Here is a 7385-nt window from a genome sequence, read left to right on the forward strand (position 1 = left end):
GCACAGGTTTGCTGCAGGATTAATCCTTAGGATATTGTTTTGTGGAAATGGTGGTTTGAATACAAAGGGATTAGTGCAAAGGGTTGCTTCAGTGACTGTGAGTGCAGGGAAAAGGAGGGGAGGGGGCATTTGAAGTTGACGGATGGATTAGATAGCTGCAAAACAGCAACCACTTTGTTATAATTGGGCACAAACAATAGAAGTGTAAAAAATATCAAATGAAATACAAGAATACGAATAGAATATAAAAGTAGCTCAAAATGGCAGGGTCATATTTTAGCAGGAAAAATATTCCAATTCTATTTCCTGATATAAGTAAACAAACCAAGCTGTAGAAAAACACACATGCCCCCCCCCCCCCCCAAATTCCCACATGCACCACAGAGGAGAAAATCCCCACCAACATCATCTCAATGCCTTGAACCATGTGCCACCATTAGGAAGCACAAAGCGGGGTCTGACAAATGCCCATTTTAATGTCCCTCTTTGACTTTAATGAATTTATACGCTATCTGGCCCTAATGGGGGGGCCGCCGGTGGGGGGGGGGGGCTGGCGTGAGGCCATAACAAATGAAAAGCTCTGATTAGTGTAGAATGAACTGAGAAAAAAAAGAGCAATTTATCTTGGTTAGCATCCTCCTGTGCTCCTTTATGGGCCGCTGTTACAAGGACGGTGGGGCCGAAGATGCTTGTCCCATTAGTGGGGGGGCCCCCCACCCCCCCCTGAGTGGTCAGTGGACCGCCGTTGACAGAACGTCTGCCCACTCCGCAGTTCAAGACTGTGAATGACTCAGCTGGGTTTGACTCCTGAATAACCTTCTGAGGTACCGGGAGCTTCACCCCTACATGACCCCACACTCCGAACAGGGGTGTGGGGGGGGGGAGGCTCCGGGGGAGCTCCGGGGGGGTACCCAGACCAGTGCTCACACTCAATCGGTTAACATTGGAGGGATCCCCTCTGAGAAAGACGGCAGGAGATTCAAAAACTGTTTTACATGATCATTCTCAGATGTTGTTTGGAGAATGACTTTAAGCACTATTCATATATATATATATATATATATTTATTTAGAGGCACTTAAAGTGAGGATGTGCAGCTGGAAAGGAGTGTTTTCTGCAAATTGAAGGGAAGACATCTGCATGAAATGCACTAAATATAGACATTAAAACGTGCGTGCCATGTGCGTGGTAAGTCATGGCATATGCGTGCACGAATAGACTGCTTGGTGAAACAAGATTATAACACGCTGAAATTGTGGAATTTATTCTTGACTCAAATACCTGACATATTTTGGCACCAGCAACAGACCTTAATCAAAACAGCCACATTTCTATATGAGGGAGCTTTTTCTGATCATGTGAATCTGATCGATAAAACTCGGCAGTATTCCTCTTTTTCTTTATCCCCTGCATTTATTGCCGTTTTTATTCCGCTCTTTATCATCGTCGTGTTGAAAGAGGACCCTTTTGTTTGTTGTAACTCAATGACACTAATATGACTGCGGGATCAGAGCGGAGCGCTGCTGTCATTGGGAGAAGCCCTGTCCCCCCCCCTCGTTGGGCCCCCGCGTAGAGCCGCCTTGCAGACGAGTCGAGTCGGGCTGGGAGAGGAATGCGCCGCGTTGGGATGCGGAGCAGCGCCGACTCGACGCCGCAACGCACGCATTATGGACAGTCATGATCCGTATTTACGCCTCAGTAAGTAAACGAGTCCACGGATCGCTTCGCCTCCGCTCCGAGCGCGCTCTTCACCGTGGAAGCTGTTGCGTTTTCCTTTCCGTGGTCGTTTCACGGAGCTGTGCGCCAAAGCGTCGCCGGGCTGTGACAGCGTGGATCCGGTTGTTACGCGCCTCTCTTCTCAAGATAATCTTTTCGCAACTCTTGCAAATGAAACGAAAATGCGAGGCCAACGCTAAAAGTCAGGTGACCGTGGCTGTGCGCGCCGGTCAGGCAAGGTCAGAGGTTGGCACTTTGATTGCGCTTATGTAATTTATGGCGCTTGTCGCGCGTCTCTTCGCTCAGCTGTGGAAGACAGAAACACGATTTATTGGTCTGGGATGGAACGTCAGATCCAAGGAGAAACGCGTCAGCGGCGTGAAGAATGGCGGATCTCTCCTGTTGGATAAACTTGCTCTCTCTCTCTCTCTGGTAAAGAGTGTAAGACATTGGTGGTGTGGAATACGCGACTGCGCGTCAGCGTGGAGGGATTTCTCTCCAGAAAGTTGAACTCTGGTCCGACTTAATAGCTTTTAATGCCCTGGAAAAAAAAGACGATGGCTTTTTACATATGATCATATGACATCCAGAGAAACGAGGAAATGGATTCGGCTCACTGTGAAGTTTGCATCATGTGGAATCAAAAAGCTTCTTTTTTTTTTGTGCAAACTTGCGTTTGCGTAAAATAAACCGTCATTTTCAACGTCATCGCCACGCATTATAACGCACGCGTAAACGTGATGTTGGTCTTTCTCCGAAACGCACAGAAAAACCGCTGTGTGTAGAAACATGATGTGTGTTGAATCCACTGCCATGCATGTGTGCGTGTGCGTGTGCGCGTTGGGGTTGGGGCGTTTTAAGGTATTGCCAAGAAGCAATTAAATAAGTCTTTGAAGCACTGCGTATGATTACGCGTATCTCAGGAACATTTGGATGGGAATGAGAGACATCTGGATGTGAGCATAGAGATGGAGGCCCCCCAGTGTACAGAAGGAGGAGAGCCCCCCCCCCCCCCCCTCAAGCTGCTGCTGGCTTTCATGTCAGTCCTGAAAGACTCTGATCAGTCAGTCTGGCCTTCCTATCAAGATTTATGCAGATTAGGACAGGATCAGACCAGAATGCAGGACAGCTGTTATTGAATGGATAGATACAGTCGAGTTGAGATATCATTATCCAATACTCTGTGGTGGTAACCACACACACACACACACACACACATGAATCTAGAGTTCTACGGTCTATCCAGCTGTCAGAGTTGAGGTATCAGTTAAAACATCTCCAGTATGAACTGGGGATGTTTTACGATCCTACAGTGGAAATGCTTTCCCAGCCAGACTTCAGTCTTTGTTAAATGCTGAGTAGGTGCAATTTAATGCCTAAAGAAAACATCATGAATATCAGCCGATGGCTGATCATTTCGCAGAATCCCTCGAGTTGAGGGCATTTCTTATCTTCACCCACATTGACGTTACAATTATTATAAAGCCGTTAAGTTGTTTCTGAGTGAAAGACATTCACCAGAAAATCACGAAAACGACTCTTATTTTTCCAATTATTTATGCCATGCGATATTTTACCGCATCCAGTTCCACGCCACGAGAGATGTATGAAAACGCCTTTGTTGTGATTGTGGTGGAAGTTAGGATTGTTTCAGGATCCACTCAGCCTTTCCTAGACATGTTATGTTTCAGCCGGTTTAATGCAGCCCTGCCTTTAAGAAGAATCAGCGCCCCCCCCCCCCTCATCTCAGCACTTTTGGACAGTTGGAGGTTGTATTAGACACACTGACGAGCAGCCGCTCACTGACAGTGAGAAAGCGACTAGTTCAGGGAAGTCACGGCAGAAAGAAGTGGAAGGGGAAGTGGGAAGGGAGGAAGGTGGATTTGAGCTCCCATCTATTTCCAGGTTCCAGCGAATCACCACACACACACACACACACACACACAGGACTCACCGCTCCGTAAACCACCAACTTGCTATATTGGTAGCTTGTTGTTTTACTCAATATTCCGGGTGAGGTCATGTGACTGAAGGAATGCAGGTGGTACTGTTTAGCTGTAAGGTCTCCTCCGCAGGAGTAAAGCTGCTCCGTAACGGCCGATCCCTTCACAAAGCATTCCCCAGCGTTCTCCCGAAGACGTAAACAAAGCCACACAGGTAGAGAGGGCGTGGCTCGGGTGGAGGTATTTGCATCGTGAATTCTGCAGCCTGAGACCCTGAAATGCAAAATGCATGCATTGGCTCACAACAAGTGTTTATGTTATCATCAGTGTAATAGAGGGCTGCTTTTCCTGGGCTGTGGTAGAGAGTGGGTGCTAATTGTGGGAACAGGATGAGGGAAAAGAGGGGGTGTAAGGAGGTCATTCTCGGGGCTAATTGCCAGTAATTAGTCATTAGTGAAGAAGGTCAAAGCCTTGATTCAATTCTCGCTCTAATCAAGCCGAAAACCTTGACAGGCCCAGAGGCTGCAGCGTTATTAGGGTGTTAGAGGTATGTAGCTATTTCTTACAACACACATGTACACACACACACACACACACACACACACACACACACACAAGCGCTTCATTTTTCATGCACTGTTAATCATGGAATGCAGTTCCCTCTGAGCAGCTATTTGTTGTGTTTAATTTAAATTTCAGCTCGATATGTGGTTATTTGTTTTTATATGACATTAGTTAGCATCGGCTTATAACAGTGCGCCATTGTTGCAATTTCATCCTGCAAACACACAAAACAATCGCTATTAGTGATGTGTATTACACACAAGCACTGTGTTTTTTTTTTTTTCATGGAAATATTCCCCGTTGCTTTTTAAAAATGTGTGTCAAGGCAGGTGTCGAAGTCAACACTGCCCTCACTAGCCCATAGTTTGTTCAAGGCAGGACTGTTGTAGATTTTATATGCCTCACTATCCTTCATAGGTTTAAGGAGATGGAATCAGGAGCTAAAAAATTTGTATAATGGGAGGAAATAATAAATGGATTAAGATTTCTTTTGAACATTTTGCATTATTTTGGATTTAACCTTTTCACCAATTGTTTCAGACAAACAAACTGATCAATACCAGCAGAATTATTTCCTCCGTGGCAGACGTGATAAATTGAAATCAAATACAAAGATGCAAGTATACTTAATTGCAGTACTTGGGAAGTACCTTGGGAGCTGAATGGATCTCCTGCTGGTTTGTAGTGAGTGACAATCCACACACCTTTCCCATTACCTGTGGGCCTCCAGCCAACAAATGTGAGCAAAATGCCAAAAGCAATTTCATAAATTACAGTACATGGCTTATGTGCTAAGTCTGATAATCAGCATTCTGTAATATATCTGTCCTGGGCACAAATGAGATCTCACCAAACCGGAGAGTCATTTTTATGTGCTACACCTGTCTCACATCCATAATCATAAGAGTGTATGCATTCATTTTAAGTACAACATTTGACTATTTAGAAAACTCGAAAACATAAATGTTATTTTCTGTTCTTCCCACATGTGCTCTTCAATTCCCTTTCCACTCATACAAGTATACTGCATGATAACGCCTTTTCTTTTGTTAGAAATCATCATCCTTTTATCCTTTTGGTTATCCTTAAATATTACTAACACATTTTATCCTTGGGGTCAATCTGACCCAACATAAATACACTCGCGTGCCACCCATGACACGCGTGCCTTAGGTTGCCGACCCCTAACTCTGTCTAAATAAGAACAACATGTACCAGCAAACAACAGAGGCTCTCGTGTAAAAGTAAAACATCACAATTAGTCTCTTGACACCAAAGGTTGATAATATGAACTTTGTAATTTAGCACTTTCATAGCTGAGTATTTCTATTTGCTATTTATTATACAAGAGTGAGAGAGAGAGAGAGAGAGAGAGAGAGAGAGAGAGAGAGAGAGAGTTATGCCGTTTAAACAGCTTGGGATCAAATTGAAGGATAACAAGAAGTGTTAAGATTAGTTTAGAGGTGGAAACCATTTTTTTTATAGCTTCACTTTTTCTCTGGAAAGCCTTTATAACATTTAAAATTTCCACACAAGTAGCCAAGGTTTGAGGACATAGCAATTAGATTATTTAATCTAATTTAATGATTGGATAGATGTAACCAGTCTTTAGGGTTGCCAGTCATCCTTCTTTCGTGTCTTAGTTTTAGGGCTATCCATGTAAACGTTCTGATCGTGGGTCTCAGGGCGAACTTGGTGTGTTTAATGTGGATTGTGACATGCGATTATGGCTCAACATGCTTTTAAGAAGGACTATTACTACACTGGGATTCATTTGTCTGGCTTGAAAATCACAACGAGAGTTGGGGGGGGGGGGTCGTTTTCGCTGCCTCCCCCCGTCCTCCCGTGTCCGGCTGCCGACGAGGTTACGGCCAGGGGTTCTGGTTACTGCTGGATTTCCTTCAAGCGCTATCTGGACATTTGATCCAACCTCTTGCAGGTGCATTGTACAAGCAAACTCTATTGAGTCATCTCAGTAAAATAGATGCACACATGCTTCAGTGCAACTGGTCTTCAGAGGCTCGAAGGGAAGGACTGGAAGAACATCCGATAGCATGCTGGGACAAATTAATAGGAGCAGCTGCAGGCTAAAGTCAGTGGCAATTTTAATTTAATGGGCCAGTGTTATTTACTGGTAATATTGACATTGCATATATCCATGGCCATGAATGCACTTTGAAAGTTCTTCTCTTCAAGTTGAAGCCTTTAAGCGGTCACCCTCAGGTCTGTACGGGATCTAGGTTTATTTAGGGTCCCTTAGGGTTTGGCGTATATTGTTCCTGTTTGCCTTCAAACTAAGTATATTTTCGGCCGATGTTTGGAACTTTGTTTTCACTTTGCTCTGTTTGCTTGACCATCCTACAGCACTTAAAAAGACAGTTTCTCACCTCTTATAATACTCTTACACAATGTGCACACAGGCAACGCCACATGTCACATCAGTCCTATAATCATGCATGCTTGAACGGTTGTTTCCTGGCATTTAAGGGGGAAAGAAAGACCTGCGTTTTGCAGGGAAACGAAGAAAACATGTTTTTACCTCCATTTCTTTTCGCCCCTTTTCCTGAAGCAATATTTGTGCAACTGCCTACACATTAAACAACGAGCATGTTAATAATGTTCTGCAGGAGAGAAGAGAATTAGAACATCTTTGGGATAAAATAACGGACACAAAAACCTCAAAGACCTTGGCAAACATGAGCATTTTACTGTCTTCCCATGCCCTGCAGTCTCGATCCCTTTCAACAGGGAGTACTCGGAAACTCCTAAACTCCTGGTTGTGCTGTACATTTAAGTATAACCCCCCCTCACACACGGACCATGACCATCTTCTCTCCCCAGAGCGCCCCTCCCGTGCCAGTCGCCTTGATTTGCCACTACAACAGGTGTCTCTGCACAGATATATAATAGCAACACTGTAAGAGAGGCATGAGATGAGCTGAGTGGGTGGCTGGAGAGCTGATTTGTGCACAGCGTTCTCTGCCCAAGCAGCTCTCCTGTGAGATTGATCTCTGGCGAAGGATAATCTGGGTAATCCTATAACCAGTGTTGTTGGTCTCCGCCTTTTTTGCTCTTTGCTGAGACCCCACCCCTCTTTCTGCATTGACCCTTTCTGCTCCTACTCTGTTCTGCAAAGTAACTGATTTTCATGGGAGTCGCATC

This window comes from Brachionichthys hirsutus, chromosome 9, assembly GCF_040956055.1.
Source record: "Brachionichthys hirsutus isolate HB-005 chromosome 9, CSIRO-AGI_Bhir_v1, whole genome shotgun sequence".
Taxonomy (NCBI): domain Eukaryota; kingdom Metazoa; phylum Chordata; class Actinopteri; order Lophiiformes; family Brachionichthyidae; genus Brachionichthys; species Brachionichthys hirsutus.